Source organism: Natrix helvetica (assembly GCF_964273705.1).
Source record: "Natrix helvetica genome assembly, chromosome: Z".
NCBI lineage: Eukaryota > Metazoa > Chordata > Lepidosauria > Squamata > Natricidae > Natrix > Natrix helvetica.
In genome coordinates, this window is record NC_138554.1 from 130951820 (window position 1) to 130969330 (window position 17511).

Genomic DNA, 17511 nt, shown 5'->3' on the forward strand with positions numbered 1-17511 from the left:
TGTCCTGCTTTTAGCATAGTCTCTGACTTACAGGATTTGTGCATACTTCTAAGCCAGTTTTTAAATTGTAACATGATGAACATGCCATGCTGACTATTTTAAATCATGGTTTACAAACCACACTGGCTGGGTTCATCAGAAAGCTCAACAGTGTGGCATAGCACAATGTATGAAAACAGTTAATTCCCATTGCTTGCTTTCTGCTCCTTCTGAGTAGAAAGGCCAAAAATTAAACCTAATCATCCAATGATGGTTCTTCTAAAACAACTATCATTTGCTCTTTCTAGAACGCTTAGACCAGCGATGGTGAACCTTTTTTTGGCTCGTGTGCCATAAGGGGGGGGGGGGAGCGCAGGGGGGTAGTGCATGGGTGTGCCGCACCCATAATGCAACATGCGACACCCCCACATTCGCATGCACGCATGAGAGGCGCTCCCCCCATTTTTTTGCATGCTTTTTTCGCCCTCCCCAGGTTCCAGAGGCTTTATAGGAGCCTGGGAGGGCGAAAACAGCCTCCCCCACCTCCCGGAGGACCTCTGGAGGCTTCAAGGACCTTCAGGAGCCTTTCCTGAAGCCTCCGGAGGACTAAAAATGACCCTACAAGTACAGTGTTTGCTTGTAGAGTCCTTTTTAGTCCTCCGGAGCCTTCAGGGAAGCCTCCTGAAGGTCCTTGAAGCCTCTGGAGGGCTTAAACCTACTCTATGGGCCAACCGGAAGTCAGTTCCTGAACTTCCGGTTTGCCCATGGGGATGTTTTTTTGCACTCCGGAGGCTTCAGGGAAGCTCCTGAAGCCTCCGGAGGGCCTCGGGAGGGGCAGAGAAGGCTCTTTTTGCCCTCCCCAGGCTCCTATAAAGCCTCTGGAGCCTGAGGAGGGCGAAAAATGGTTTAAAAAAAAGCTGAACTCAGCTGGCCAGCGCATGCATGCCCCCTGGCCAGCTGACAGGACAATGGCTCATGTGCCCTGACAAATGGCTCCGTGTGCCACCTGACCATATGTTCAGTTGAAGCAGAGGTAATTCATGTATTCTTATTTTTAATATTTTCTGCTCTGGGGGTTGGAAAGAAAATATTTAATGTGCAGTTGTGGGAAGGGATTGGTGTGAATTGAATCTACAGCTGCACTGTTTGAGCCTCACAATAATTTATCTGATGGGTAAGCTATTATTTACAGATGATCCTTGACTTACAACCATAATTGGGGCCTGTCTATTACCCTTTTTTGTTGTGATGATCATAAAGTGGACCATCTGATTTTATGATACTTTTTGCCGCAATTTTAAAGCAAATCACTGTGGTTGTTAAGTGAATCACTTAGTTGTTCAGTGATTCTAGTTTCTTCCACTGACTTTGCCAACTGAGAAGGTTGCAAAATGACAATCACATGTCCTGGAACCATTATAGTAATTTTACTACCTGCCAATTGCTAAGCACCTGAGTTTTAACCGTATGACCAAGTGTGAGAACTGATGGTAAGAAACCATTTTTTCAGTGCCCTTCAAAGGGCTTCAATCATTCTTAAGAATATAAAGTGTTGAGAAAAAAATGTTTGTGGAATATTGCACTTGCACATTCATTACATTACAAGTAGTTTACATTTGTTGTTAGTGAGCGTTCGAAGTTGCAACAACACACAAAAATGTGTCTTATGACTATATTTCTCACTTAACGACCGTTGCAGTATCTCCATGGTCATGTGATCAAAATTAAGATGCTTGGCAACTAGCATGTATTTATGGCTACAGAGCTCCAGGACCACGTGGTAATCTTTTACAACATTTTGATAAGCAAAGTCAATGGGGAAGCCAGATTCACTTAACAGCCATTTTTAACAGCAAAATTCACTTAACAACTGTCTTGCTTAGTAATGGAAATTTTAAGCTCCACTCTGGTTCTAAGGCGAAAACTACCTATGTTATATTCTACACACAACAAAAGTAGATTCTGGCTTTTTAAAAACTGGAAGAGAATGCGCCCTATACCCTCTTGAATTTCTCTCTGGCAGAGACAATAGTATTAAATGTGCCTGCGTTCCAAATTCTAAAAGGATAATTTTGGCCTCGCTTTAAATTCCTAAAAATGTTGTTTTCAGAACAGTAGAATTCTTTATTGACCAAGTGGGATTGGACACACAAGGAATTTGTCTCTTGTGCAGAAGCTCCCTCCTTAAGCAACAAGTTATAAATCATGATCATAATCATAAAATACAACACCCGGTGATAGTCATAGGATACTAAATAATCAACACAAATCACAACAGGATACTAAATAAAAGCAATCAACATAAATCATGAGATACAAACAACAAAGCTATGGTCGTAAGAAGCTAAGGAAATACCTAATAGGAAAGATAAGGATAATAGTAATACAGTCCTACTAGGTGGTTCGACATCCCAGGGCATAAGACAGTGTTGTGGGAGTTAGTTAGTTGTTTAGCAGAGTGATCGGAAAAGAGATAAACTGTCCTTGTGTCTGGTTGTTTTGGTGTGCAAGATTTGGTAGCATCGTCTTGAGGGTAGAATTTGAAACAGTTTATGTTTCGGATGTGAGGGGACTGTAAATATTTTCACAGCTCTCTTTCTTGCTCGTGCAGTATACAGTTCCTCAATGGAAGGCAGTCTGGTTGCAGTTATTTTTTTTTCTGAAGTCCTAATTATCCGCTGAAGCCTTTTGAATACTTCTGAAATCGCCTCCATTTTTACTACAAAAGAGGAAGACATCTTGAAAGAGACCAACAGTAACCAGAGGAAGTGAACAGTTTCCAAGGAAAGACTGTTTCAGTTCTTAATTTTGCCTTTTGAGAATAATATAAGTAAGGAATTTTTGCCTAGGTGCAAGATACACACACATTTTTCTATCAGCTGTGGCACGTTTAAACTCTGCATATTTCATCAGATACTCTGCTTATTTCAGTACTTTAAAAAAGATTTAATCAAAAGCTACAAGTTTAGACTTGTCTGGACTTTACTTTTGTTTGGAGTTGGCAATGCTCTGAATTTGACTATGGTTAATAATTTTAATTGCTTACCTGTTTGAGGCAGGCACATATTTTTTTTAACTGTTTATGAAAAAGAAGTCCTCTGTAAGGAAACTTAAGATGGTTCAAATTCACTGAATCATTTTGATTATGATTAACGGATTAATGTATACCCATCCCTTTATCTTTCATAATTATTTTATTTTAAGATCATTTAAAAGCAATCATTTGGAAATTGGATGTCAGCTCCTGTTATTTTGTGAACTTTACAGTAGACTGTCTACTGTTGACCTCACCCCATTCCTAAGGGGCATGTATAAGTGCACCAAAGGGGCATGAGTAAGCGCATCAAAGGGACATGCATAAGCGCACCAAAGTGCCTACCGACCCTGTCCTAATGTCCCCATTTATTCGCATCCATTTCATATATTCATAATCATGTTTATACTTATATCTGTTAACTTATACATACTTGTCAAATAAAATAAATAAATAAATAAATAAACAACCCCAATTCCTGACCAGTCAGAGGGCTCCTTGGCAAGGTAGGTTGGTAGGATGAAATCAAATTGCTTGATAAAATTGATCAATTTTTTGGTCAATGTTTATGTTCACCAGTGAACCTTTTCCTAATTAAAGCTTTCTATTGAAGCATTTTTTGAAGTCAACCAAATGTCCATCTACATCAAGATGTGTGGTTCTTGGTGATTTCTGAGCTTGTTTGTTTTCTTGCAGACATTCCATTATTCAACTAGGTAACTGATGATGTTACCTGGTTTGGTAGTGAAACATCTGCAAGAAAACAACCAAGCTCAGAGTCTACCAAGGACCCCAACGGTGGGCCTCAAATATTCTACTTGAATCAAGGTGATTTAACAAATATGCCCATTTGAAAACAGATCTGCATCATCTTTCTTAACCATCATTAGTATTTCAGAGAGTTGTTGGAATACATAGAGAAGGAGAGTTTGAGATATTTAAATTATGGATGAAGTTGTGTTCAGAGGTGGGGGCAATAAAGGTATTGCCCAAATGTTAACCACAGAAGATAGGTCCTTCTGGCTCTTGAGTCCTTTAAGCAAAGGAAGCTAAAATAATAAGACCGAGGACACAATTCTATCTCAATAACAGAAGAATTCACACATATGGTACAATTTTTGGAACCCGGTAGGAATATAGCTTTGAATGTGTGTTTGGAAAATATGGCATTAATTTCACCTTATCTCCTGATATCGAATAAATAGAACACAAAAAGTGGAGCTATTTCCTTATTCATTCAGCTCTACAGCTTCTGAAACTATACTTCTGAAACTTTGCAGTTTTCTTTATCTTGGAAAGCTCATCCCATCAAAAGAAGAGAGAGAGCGTGAAGAACTTAACTTAAAAACTTTCCTTGTTAAAGAGCTACTGTGCTGTCTTTTTAACAGTTGCCTTAGTCGGCTATTTTTAATCTGTATGGAATTTTCATAATTACTTTGCCAGTTTTGTCAATCAGAAAATTTAAAAAGCCCAGCTTCTTTTATGTCTGTTGATTTCCTATGCTAGTTAATGGAAGATTCACACTTCCAAAGGAAATTTTGATTCAGGGATGGTGGTAAATCCAAAAAGGGAAAAGGACACTGACTCTCTTATCACATCCAGCTATTTGGTCATCTTCATTGTAAGTTAATTGCTTAATTGGAATCTGAATTAAATCCTACTGAAGATATGACAATCTAAATTCTATTCAGTGGTCTCCATTAGATTAAGATAACCTTCACCACCTAGCACACTTAATACCTGAACTCCAAATGTAGCCAAACCCATGCTGGATATGAATTATGAGGACCATAATCTCAGCATATCTAGAAATACCAATCAAATTTCCAATTAGAAAAGCTACTAGTTGAACACAGGTAGTCCTCAACTTACAGCCATTCATTTAGTGACAATTTAAATTTACAACAGCATTGAAAAAAGTGACTTATGACCAGTTTTCACACTTATGACCAGGTTCCCATGGTCTTGGGATCAAAATTCAGATGCTTGGCAACTGACTTTTATTTATGACAATTGTGTTGTCCCAGGGTCATGTGATTATCACGTGTAGCCTTCCCAACTGGCTTCCAATCAGTAAAGTCAACGGGAGATTCACAGTGATTCACTTAACAATTCCAGTGAGTCACTTAACAACTGAGGCAAAAAAAAAATGAGGCAAAACTCACTTAACAACTGCCTTGCTTAGCAATGGAAATTTTGGGCTCAATTCTCGTCAGAAGTTGAGGATTGCCTGTAGCTTTAAATCCATTTGTGCGTTCTAAATTGTCCAATTTAAAGCATAATGGCTCAAATAAACAATTTGCACTGAAATATAGTTCTCATTATCTGTTTTTTACAATGTTCCAGAGATAAGATCCATGTAAGTGATGATAACACAAATTTACAATATCTGAAGCAATTTTTATTCACAAGGAACTGGGCGGAGCTGAGTGAAGTAGATTTCCTTGTCTGGAAATTTCTGTAAGCTGTATTTATTTTATTTGGTTGGTTCATCCCATCCTTTGTTTCTCTTTGTTGTCATTGCTCAAGTCCTGCCCATCACTGCATTAAGGGAAATGTGTACCAATTGCAAAATCCAAGTTTTTCCTGATTATTACCTATATATAACTCATCATGTGGCTTTGATGTGGTCTATCTGCATTGCAAATGGGTGGCTTTTTGCTTATTTTTGATTGGCTAATCACACTGTGGTTTCTTTACCATTGTTTACGTTGCCATGTTGCAATAGACATACTAACAATTCATGGATGTAATTTACAAAGAATGTTAGTTCCCTTGTGAAATATTCCAGTGCTCATTTTTTCCCTGTATTATCTTTCTTAACAAGTTTCCACACTCAAGGGAAGACAACTAAGAATTTGCTCCATAGAAGATCTCTGAAGAATAAAGGAACTATTGTTCTTCTATTTACTGAGGTATTATTTATTTGTTCACTACATTTTTATATTATGATGTGCTCTAACATAATTGTAAATGGTTTACATATAAACAAGATCAGAAGTTCATTAACATTATACCAATCGCTGAAGAGGGTTTTTTAAAATTGTAATGGGATACCAATGTGAAAAATAATTACTATGCAACCAATTCAGGTGAGATTCAAATTAAAAACACAATGCTTCAAAAGGATAACATATGCAACCACAATCTATCCTAAACCATTGGGGAACAGAAGGGTTCATTTTGGGTTGAACGATTGATAGAATTGACAGATTTCACTTGGAGATGATGGTCCTGGAGATACCAGGAACTCTTATTAGTAGCACTATGTAGATCATAGTGGCTCAGTGGCTAAGACACTGAGCTTGTTGATCAGAGAGGTCAGCAGTTCGGCGGTTTGAATCCCTAGCACCGTGTAACAGAATAAGGTCCTGTTACTTGTCCCAGCTTCTGCCAATCTAGCAGTTTGAAAGCATATAAAAATGCAAGTAGTAAAATAACCAATTACCTTGGTGGGAAGGTAACAGCGTTCCATGCGCCTTTGGCACTTAGTCATGCCAGCCACATGACTACGGAGACGTCTTTGGATAGCACTGGCTCTTTGTCTTTGAAACCCCTAGAGCTGGGAACGACTAGCACATACATGTGAGGGGAACCTTTACCTTTACCTTACTATATAGATCAAAACCCCAAAGAACTATTGGTAAAACCTGCATTGTCTGGACAATTGATGCACCTTTGTTAAGTGACTCTTGTTTGCTGAATCAGGCTCAGGAAATATTCTGTACTGTTTTAAAAATATATATATGCCCTCTACACTGGCAGCCTTACATTCTTAGAACATTTGTAATTTCCTTTTCACCTTTTGTTCCTTGAACATTAACATTTGCAGTATTTTTTTTCAATCCCACTCTTTGAGAAATCATAATCATTCCTATACAATCTCTAAAATGCTACTTCCAGCATCCCCCCCACCTTGGTTTCATCCTTGACCATCTTATTACTTTTATTTCTATTCCAGACACTCTGCCAGAGGCTCCTCCTTTAGTCCTCTTCACTCACTTCACTAACAACTTTTTTTAAACTTTCATCCAAAATGATCTGTATTTTTTCAGCTCTTTTAATTGTCTTTCTGTCTTTTTACTTTTGATCATAATATTTACAACTACAGTATTCCTTTTATACTTTGGACACAGACTTTTTCTTATTTGCCTTTTTCCTCATCCATAGCCCTTTTCACTACATTTTTCCATCAGTATCTTTTTCATATTTCCCACTAGTTAAACTGTAGGTATTTTCAAGTCACAATTCTTCTCATTTTATTTCAAGCAGCCTCCTTGTTAAGTAATTAAGCTCCCCGTTAGGAGAGCGAATATGCAGAGAAGCGTAATGAGAGTGATATGGAATAACACGCACAAACCAGCATACAGAGACACTGAATAGTATAAAAATATAGTAGTTTACTATGTAGAAATATAGAGGTATTCAGAGTCCGGTTAACAGTCCAAGTCATACACGGTTCAGTCATTCAGTTATCAAAATAGTCAGTCTAATACATAAAATATAGCTAAACAGTAGCAAACCACAATACCTCAAAATACACCAATCAGCTTCTAACAAAACAGAGAGCTAACAGCCATTCTGGCTCCCTCTTATGGCTGCTTGAGGTAACAAGCCAATTACATCTCTTAAGCATTTAAAGTAACAGTAACATTTGTAACAATCATAGCTTTTATACATTGTCAAGCCAAGCCTAGGGTTACATCCCTAACACTCCTCATCCTCTTCTTTATGTCCACTCTCTATTCATTCTGCATGTCCCACATTCAGAAGTTCTTATTACTTTTGTATCTTTCACTAATTTTTTGGGTGTCTATTCTTACGTAAATAGCCAAATCTAGCATGCTTTTATAAACCTTTATTCGAAGATCACAGATTCACAAATCCTAAACAAAAATTCACTTCTTACTATTTCCATTCACTCTTAGGTTTCAAATGGATCAGTGATACTTAATCTCATTGCTGCTTAGGTAATGTAGCATCATTTTGTCTTTATTTATTATCCTGCGCTACAATTACTCCAATTGCACAATTGTCCACCAAATAATGTATTCTCATTATCACCATTCACTAGTGTATTGTTTGTATTGATGACCAATCTATAGATTCCAACTTAAACCTAGAGGGCAATTTATAATTTTGATGTGCAGACTAGCTCATTCATTTAAAATTCAACCAGCACCTTTACTACACCCAATCTATTCTAGTATAAAAATGAAATGCACAGGTACAGTATAGGTGATACCTTGCTCAATAGTAGTAATTGTGAAAGGGATCTTGGAGTCCTAGTGGAGAACCATTTAAATATGAGCCAGCCATGTGCAGTAGCTGCCAAAAAAGCCAACACAGTTCTAGGCTGCGTAAACAGAGGGATAGAATCAAGATCTCGTGAAGTGTTAATATCACTTTATAATGCCTTGATAACACTCCACTTGGAATACTGCATTCAGTTTTGGTTGCCATGGTGTAGAAAAGATGTGGAAACTCTAGAAAGAGCGCAGAGAAGAGCAATAAAGATGATTAGGAGACTGGAGACTAAAACATGAAGAACGGTTGCAAGAACTGGGTATGTCTAGTTTAATGAAAAGAAAGACTAGGGGAGACATGATAGCAGTGTTCCAATATCTCAGGGGTTGCCACAAAGAAGAGGGAGTCAAACTATTCTCCAAGACATCTGAGTGTAGAACAAGAAGCAATGGGTGAAAACTAATTAAGGAGAGAAGCAACTTAGAACTGAAATTTCCTGAAGTTAGAACCATTAATCAGTGGAACAGCTTGCCTCCAGAAGTTGTGAATGCCCCAACACTGGAAGTCTTTAAGAAGATGTTGGATAGCCATTTGTCTGAAATGTTATAGGGTTTCCTGCTTAGGTAGGGGGTTGGACTTGGAGACCTCCAAGGTCCCTTCCAACTCTGCTATTGTATTGTATTGTATTCCATAAAAATCATACCTTAATTAGCGCAGCAAATTAAAATGGATTTGGAGAAATGGAAAAATCTACAATTATCATTGATGGAAAGAGTAGCCACTATAAAAATGAATGTCTTGCCAAGATTACTATATTTATTTCAACAATACCAATAAAACTGGTAAAAAATATTTTGAAGAATTAAATAAAATAATATTAAAATATATCTGGCAAGGGAAAAAAGCAAGGATAAGTTTGAAAATGTTGCAAGATTCTAAAAGTAGAGGTGGCTTTGGGCTACCAGACTGGGAATTGTACTACCAGGCTTCGATATTACTTGGGTGAAAGAATGGATTGGGTTGAGGAACAAAAGATTATTGACCTTGAAGGTACATGTTCTTGAATTAGGCTGGCATACTTTTTTATGGTATAGAAGAAACAAAATACATAGCTATGTTAGGAATGCATTATTATTAGTATGGAAGAAAATTAAAGAACAACATTATTTGAAAATACCAATCTGGCTCTCTACAATGGAGGCACTGATTTACCCAAATGTTATTGGTATAGAAAATGTATAAAACATAAAGATGTTTTAAATGAAAAGGAAATACAAAGAAAATCTATATAAAATGTTTTATAATTTGCATTTTCCACCCTCAAAGATGTTTAAAGATAAATCTGCAAAATGTTGGAATTGCCAGATACCTGGTGTTGTGGCCGAGCAGGAGCTGTTGGAGCTGCCACCAGACTCCGACAGCGAGGGTTCCTATGAGTCAGCTCTGGAGGATGTGGAGGACCCCGGGCAGGGTTCTGCCTCCGAGCAGGGATTGGAGAGTCTGGTCGGCCACCAGGAGGCGCCTGAGGCATGGAGCAGCAGTGAAAGCCAAAGGAAGGGGGCTCCTGATGTCATGCCTTGGAGCAGTGGGGAGGAGTCACGGGACAGTGAGTCAGACATCAGCAGTGAGTTATTAGATGCTCGTTACTGACGCGCGCACAGGCGTAAGGAGCAAGTACGCAGTTACCAGAGGTAATTGCTCTCAGCTGCTGATAAGTAGACTCCTCTCCAGTCTATAAAAGGACTGATTGTGCATACGTCCTTTGCAGAAGTCAATGCAGGAAGTATTGGGGAAGTTCCGTCTTGTGAGCGTGGCAGGCTGGATAGCTGCTATTGCGTCTCCGTGCTGGAGGGTTCTGAGAGTCTAGTCGTGGTGGATTGCTGCCAAGGATCTGTCTGTCTGTCTGTGCAATAAATCCTGTGAAGGAGCTTTGGCTCAGCGTGAGTCTGTGTTGGCGTGGGAGGAAGGGGGGTCAGAACACCTGGTTCATACTATCATATCAAAAAGTGAAAAAATATTGGACAAAAATACATACAGGGTGGGAAAAAAATGCTAAAACAATATATAGATTTGAAACAAGAGACATTTTTGTTCGGCATTTTACCAGACAAGTATAACAAAAGCAATGTGTATTTTATTTTACATATATTGACTGCAGGAGGAATAGTATTTGCACAACGATGGAAAAGTGAAGAGATCCCAACAGATGATGATGCGATTAGAAAAATATTAGAATGCGCAGAAATGGATAAGCTAACACTTACAATTATGGAAAAGAAAGAAATTGAATATTTTTTGATTTTGGACTTATTTTATCAATGGTTAGCTGACAAAAATAGGAGCTAGAAACAGGGAAATACATGGGAGGATCAATGTTAAATTGGTTAAACAAATATTATGATTATGATGACTATTAACATAATTGATATTAATGCAAGGAATATTGTTGTGAACACTTTGATTACTATTTACTAAAATGATCTGTACCCAGACAACACACTGTTCAATTGAAATTGGAATTTTTGTATGTTATAAAATAAAAATTTAGCACAAAAAATATCATACCTTCATTCTGAATTATTTTAAGCTGCTCCTTTCTCTTAGTTTCACAGATATACAACATAAATAATCATTCATTCATTCATTTATTTTCTTTACCATTTATTTCTCTTGTATACCAATCCACAATTTTCCATATGATATGGTCATCACTAGATTGTTCCATAGATATTGACCTCCAAAACCTTCATGACTTTGAATAAGTCTCTACAGGAAGAGAGGATAAAAATGTTAAGATGCTGGCCACAGCCATGTGATCAAACCCTACCTGCTCTTTATCTGCTTGGTGTATGTTTGTAGGAAAACATTTCTGCCTTGATCACCTGATCATGGCCTTCATCTTGACGTTTTTAAAATCGCCCCTCGGCACTTGGCCCTGAACATTTTCATAATGCTTTTTAGTTGTAGAGAAGATATAGACTAGTTGCCAGAGTTAGCTCTAACTGTTCCATACGCAGCATTCCCTCTTAATAGTAAGGACAGAAGTGATCAATTTTGGTCCATTTTGACATTATGCTGCAAATTTTATCCCAAGCATTCTTGCCTATCTGTAATCCAGAAACTACCTTATAAGTCTACACAATTGTGTACACTTCTCTAAGCTCAGAGATACTGAAAACGCAGTGTAATTACTTGCACACCAGGGGTGGGTTTCGACAATCGTTACTGGTGGTTCGCTTGTGGGCGTGCTGCATGTGGATGTGGCGCATATGTGCGTGAATGATGTGCACCATGCGTGCATATGCAGTGCAATAAAAATTGCTCTGCACATGTGCAGAAGCAAAAAACAAGATGGCAGTGCCCATAGCGCCACCCAGAGAACCAGTTTGGGGGCGTGGTAGCCTGGGTGCTGCCGGTTCCAGCGACCCAGGCCGCCAAACCACTACCAGTTCGGCCGAATTGGTCCAAACTGATAGGAGCCCACCACTATTGCATACATATACTCATGCACATTTATAGGGTATTTTCATAATATTTAGAATTTAAAGAATATTTATATTTAATTTAGTATTTAAATTTTATAAGCCACCCGGAGTCCCTTCAATAATAAGATAAATGAAACTAAACAAAATGAATAGGAATTTTGCCCTAATAATATCTACCTCTTGAAAGGTAATTCCCAGAATATTCCTGGCTATGACTGACTTCATCTGAAGAAAAGCAGGCCTAAACCACCTTGGAACTTTAGTGGGGGGGAGAAAGTGTCCTAATTTATTACAAGGCTCAAGAGATGAAGGCAAAAAAAAAAAATCCTTTCAGGACCCATTGGAACAACTACTTCATATAATTTTTTAAGAGATCTAACAGAGAAATGCGCAGAGAGGAATGGTGAAAATATATCAAAGCTAGGCTGCAAAATTTCAAATGATCACTAGATGGCAGTGAAGAATTGCTGAGGACTCCAAGAGTTTGTTGCCATCTAGTGACTATCTGGAGGCCTGCAGTCTAAGCATGGTGTCCCCAGAAAGCTGATTGCTGCAGCTGGACCAATTCTACAGCACTGCAAAACAATTTTGCTCGTACTTTCCCTGAAGTTTCCTTTTTGATTGACATTAATCTCTTCAAATTCCTAGGTAACATGTCTTCGAAAACTGAAAATAATCCAACACAGGGTGTTTTGTGTTTGTATGGATTTGATATTTGACTTTCAGACTCCTTACCAATCTGGAAAGACTGTAAAGTCAAATTTCCTTAGAAAGTCAAATTTCCTTAGAAATTTCCTTAGTAAAGTCAAATTTCCTTAGAAACAATCAATGTACTTGATTGAAGTCCCTTTATTTTAAAGAATGCAGGAGATCAACTAAATGAATCCTGGATTTAGAGGGCAAACAAATTAGCAGGAATTTTGTGGAGTTTTGTTTATAATCCCTGGTTCCTGGGAGCCAGGAAATTTCTACCACATTGCTATTCCATGTTGAGACATTAAAGAGCGGTTTCTGAATTCTAACAGGGGAATGTGAAAAGGAAGGGTGTGGAGGCAAGTTGACCAAACAGATTGCGATTCTTCCTATTGAGCTTTTAAACCCCTGGACTAGCGGAGGAGAAACCTTGTAAGCAAGAAAAGCAAACGAAGGTCCCGTAAGCCGAACCTTCTTAGCAGATGTACAATTTGCTTCGCCCAAGTAGGTATTTGATCTGTTCTGGCAGGCGGGGAATATAAATTTTTCTTTAGCCCCTGTTTGCTTAAGAGAGGCTTAAAGCTTATGCAAAAATTGGCACCTAAGTATAAAATAGTTTGCTGTGCTGCAAAATCTGGCCTTGTCATGATCAAAGACAGCTTTGGGGGGGTTTAGGATCTTTGTTTACAATCAAGCTGCCACTGGACCACTGATGACTATTCTATCGTGAAAAGGAAAACAGAACTAAATGAACACGGCTGGATCTTGGACTGATGGTGAATGGTGGCACTTCCAGATAGGGAATGTCTAGGGAGATTCTCAGTCATCCAGGTCATGGTGGTCCCAAAGGTGTTTCCCCCCTCCCACCCCCAGAGGCAACTGGACTTTCTGGTTTTTCTTTGAAGACATTTTGCTTCTTATCCAAGAAGCTTCTTCAGCTCTGGCTGGATGGTGAGAAATGGAAAGATTTATACTCCTTATAAAAGTATTTGTACTCCTTATAAAAGGATTTATACTCTAAAAATGATTAGGGAACTGGAGGCTAAAACATGTGAAGAATGGTTGCAGGAACTGGGTATGTCTAGTTTAATGAAAAGAAGGACTAGGGGAGACATGATAGCAGTCTTCCAATATCTCAGGGGTTGCCACAAAGAAGAGGGAGTCAAACCATTCTCCAAGGCACCTGAGGGTAGAACAAGAAGCAATGAGTAGAAATTAATCAAGGGGAAAAGAAACTTAGAATTGAGGAGAAACTTCCTGACAGTTAGAACAATTAATCAGTGGAACAGAAGTTGCCTCCAGAAGTTGTGAATGCCCCAACACTGGAAGTTTTAAAGAAGATCTTGGATAACCATTTGTCTGAAGTGGTGTAGGGTTTCCTGCTTAAGTACGGGGTTGGGCTAGAAGACTTCCAAGGTCCCTTCCAACTCTGTTATTCTATATTATAGACACTGGGACATTTGCAACCCATTACAAAAATGCAAATGCCCAGCTCTTTGTAAGGAGTATAAATCCTTCCATTCCTCATCATCTAGTTAGAACTGAAGAAGCTACTTGAATGAGAAGCGAAACGTCTTTAAAGAAAAACCAGAAAGTCCAGTTGCCTTTTGGAAAAAAAAGTGCACCTTTGGGACTTCCATATAGGGACATTAAAGACCTACCTCCATGAAAATAATCCTTAGTAAGACGTACAGGTGAAAAACTGACCAAGGGCTAAATAAATTCTAAGATGTCCCTCATACCAGTGGGGGTTCCGGATCCCGGTGCAACGGGCCCTGGTGTCCACCACATGAACATGTGCAGCACGCACGCATGCGTACTTACTGTCTGTGATGCTACACGAAGCCTCCACGATGCTCCAGCTGCTTGGTGGAGCATTGCGCAGGCACCGTACACTCTGTCCGTGTGTACAGACGCCCCGAAGAGCTCAAATACAGGTAAGGGCGGCAAGGGGGTGGGCGGCCCCTCCAGAGCACCGTACCAGAACAGTACCCGGTGCTCCCGGAGGCACTGGTATGCCCGTACCGGGGCATACCGGTCATAACCCACCACTTCCTTATACGTATTCTTTACTCATTTCAAACCCTATTTCCCCTTCCATATCAACAGGGAGGTTCTTAGGTAGCGGGGTTCGAACATCAAGTGCCAACCACGTGATCAAAGTCTGTCCTATTGTGACACATACAAAGGTGGCACAACAAGAGAACCACCTAGAACTAAAGAGAAATTTCCTGACAATTCCAATTAATCAGCAGAATTTGTCTTCAGAAGTTGTGGGTGATCCAACATTGGTGGTTTTTAAGTAGAGATTGGACAACCATTTGTCTGAAATGGTATAGGGTTTCCTGCTTGAGTAGCGGGTTGGACTAGAGCAGAGGGTCTCAACCTTCCCAATGCCGCGACCCTTTAATACAGTTCCTCATGTTGTGGTGACCCCCAACCATAAAATTGGTGACTCAGTTCCTAAGACCATCGAAAATATGTGTTTTTCTATGGTCTTAGGCGACCCCTGTGAAAGGGTTGTTCGACCCCCAAAGGGGTCCCGACTCACAGGTTGAGAACCACTGGACTAGAGGATCCCCAAGGTCCCCTCCAAATCTGTTGTTCTGCTATTTTGTTATTTTGTCAGAACTTTGGTTGCATGGTTGTACCAATCATCATGGCTGGGTTGACTCATGTCTCACCTCTACCCCAGTGGGGGTTCCCGATCTCGTTGCAACCGGTATGATGCAACGGGGGCCGGGGGCCGCCACATGAATGCATACAGCATGTGCGCACACACATGCAGTGCGCACATGCATCCTAACCTGCGATGCTCCACGATGCCCCAGCTGCTTGGCAGAGTGTTGTGCAGGCACCGTATGCTCCGTGCACATGCGCGGAAGTGCCAAAGAGCTCAAATACAGGTAAGGATGGTGGGCAGGCGGGTGGGCCCTCCGGAGCACCGTACCAGAACGTATCTGGTGCTCCTGGCAGGCACCGGTACACCCGTACCGGGGCATACCACCTGTAATCCACCACTGCTCTACCCCTATCCAACCTGAATCTGGAATACAAAAGAGCCCAACCCAACCTAGTAAGGGGGGGGGGAAGTGGCCTTGAGTTTTTTCAGTTTTTTTCTCAACTTTGACAACTTTAAGATGTGCTGGCTGAGGAATTCTGGGAATTGAAGTCCACACTTCTGAGACTTTCCAAGGATGGGGAACATTTAAAGAGATGGACCGTACCCAGGGGTGAAATCCTCCTGGGCCGAACCAGTAGTAAAAAAAAAAAGCTTCCAAGAAGGTTCTTTGGGTTTGGCTTGGTGTGGGGGAGTCATGTGACTGGGGGCTAACTTTTTTTTTGCTTTTTAAAGCTGATCCACGTGATTGTCGGAAGCTCCCCGCCCCTTTACATTTTCCAACATTTCAAGCCATTTCTATAACAACAAAATCATTCCAATCAATCATCATCTAAAATCAAAGTTTCATTTTTTTTTTCATGATCAAGCAAAAAGTCTCAAAACGGTTTCCATATAGAAACAAAGCCAAGTAAATTCTTCTCTGTGATTAAAATGATCAATTTTGACATCTCTGCCAACTCCATGACTTCCACTATCTATTCTTCCATTGTGCGAACCATTTCACCCACAAATATTCAGCAGTTGAAACTGGTACATACTGACAACGGAAATGCTTCTGCACTGCAGGTAAAGGTAAAGGTTCCCCTCGTGTGCTAAGTTTGGTTGAAACTTGGTGGGTGGTACAATGAAGGGCAATGAAATGGCTCTGCCTGAAGGGGTAGAACTTTGTTATGTAGAATAGACTGGCTCAGGCCTTAATGGCCCATTGACAAAGGTGTGTGTGTGTGTGGGGATGAGTTTCTGCCTTTCTGAGTTTCTACTTCTCTTTTTAGGGGAAATATTCTGCCCTTTTAATACTTCCCAAAATATTTTTCTAGGAAAGGGGTGGGTGCTAACTTCCTACAGTTCTTTTCTTGCAAAGAAACCAAAATTGCAGATGTTCGTAGAAGTTACCCACAAAATAAATCAAATAATCCAGATCATGGTTAACCTGGAGTAGAAATCAACAGGAACGAAGGCTAATTAAGGCCTCATTTGTTCAGAAGTGAAAGTCATAGGTTTCCCATGATCTCATGCTCAGCCTGAATTACAGTGGCTCTTCCCCATTAGGGAACCAAGATTGTCCAGATGATTAGAATTCGTAAATTCCCTCCCTGCCTCCTTACAAGGTTTAAGAAAGAAAAGAGGTTACCAATCTGAAATGATATTCACCTAAAATAAATGACCTCTTTCAGATTCATGCTGGGGAAGCGAATTCACTAGGGTACACGTGAGTAACTGCTCACAGAACCTTGATGAATAATGAATTACGATTATGAATTGCTGCTGAATTCAAGACATTTTATTTGAGGCCATCACTTTCCTTCACTTGTCATTTGGAGGCCGATCTGCTTTAGAAAGTAGCCGGGATGCAAGCAGAAGCTATTTTTCTTCCTGTCTGCTTTAGGGGAAAAAAAATACTTTATCTTTGGCTTAAGCAGACATTCATTCTCCCTAATGCTTTTTAAAGAAAGCAGAGCCTTAAAGATCAAAGATATTCAGCCAACACCTGTGCTAACAGTATTTTCAATTGCTATTGAGCATTCCTTGTAAAGCTGTTTTTAAAATGCAGGTGCTTTTTTAGTCTAATATATGGAATTCAAATGAATCCATAAAGGATGCAAACTGCGCATCTTCGACATATCTTTTGACTGTGCTTACATAAAAGTAGAGTCTATTTAATCATAAATCCAGTACAAAGAATAGGGAGGGGGGAAAAATCAAAGATTTTTCCACCGGTCTTTGTTGGTTGATGTTATATTTGTTCAGAAACATTTTAAACTAGGAATAGCCAGCTGGTATCCTATGATTTGGATGTAGCCTGTGATGAATTTCTTTCTGAACCCAGGTGGTTTTACACATTTTAAATTGAAGGGTGGCACGAGATTTTCTATAGCTTTGCTTGTATAGAAAATACTTTACCTGTGGTGAAAGAGAATTTTAAAAAAATAAAATAAAAGAAGCTGTTGACT

The 17511-nt window shown here is 39.5% G+C and overlaps 1 long non-coding RNA gene across 1 annotated transcript; it reads left to right on the forward strand.

Annotated features, from left to right (window-relative positions):
- The first annotated feature begins 5806 nt into the window (after positions 1-5806).
- LOC309381871 lies at positions 5807-10751 on the forward strand. Its single transcript, XR_014173587.1, has 3 exons — positions 5807-5928; positions 7942-7983; positions 10419-10751. It is a non-coding gene; the product is annotated as an uncharacterized lncRNA (long non-coding RNA).
- The last annotated feature ends 6760 nt before the right edge of the window (positions 10752-17511 follow it).